Source organism: Phalaenopsis equestris, unplaced genomic scaffold (genome assembly GCF_001263595.1).
Source record: "Phalaenopsis equestris unplaced genomic scaffold, ASM126359v1 Scaffold000001, whole genome shotgun sequence".
Taxonomy (NCBI): domain Eukaryota; kingdom Viridiplantae; phylum Streptophyta; class Magnoliopsida; order Asparagales; family Orchidaceae; genus Phalaenopsis; species Phalaenopsis equestris.
The window spans coordinates 548261-548793 of NW_018164443.1; positions in this window are offsets into that span (position 1 = coordinate 548261).

Genomic DNA, 533 nt, shown 5'->3' on the forward strand with positions numbered 1-533 from the left:
TATATATATATATATATATATATATAAAATTGATTAGTAATATTTAGAGCTAAAATGAGATGAACACGAATGGACAAATATTTGTTCGTGTTGTTCGTGTTCGGCTCGTTAACTTAGCGAACGAGTCAAATACAAACTTCTTAACGAGCTGAACACGAGCCATTCACAAACAACGAACCTTTTTGACAGCCCTAATGCACATATATATATATCTGTGCACCCCAAATATGAATTTGATGAGAACACCATAGCTTAAATCGAACTTGATATAAAAAAAAAAAGTGTTTATATAAGTTTTAATCCGAAAATCAGAAAAAGAGTTAAGTTTAGAAGGAAAAAGAAGAAGATGCAAATTATTTTTTATTATCTTTTAAATATTGGGGAATTTACATGTATACCACCCATTTTCTACGTATTTACAAATCATATTTTATGTTTTATATTAAAAAATGTTATATAATGTTATCATTTTACTTTAAAAAAAAAATAAAACCCTAAATTTTCATACATAGATTAGACATGTACAATAAAAT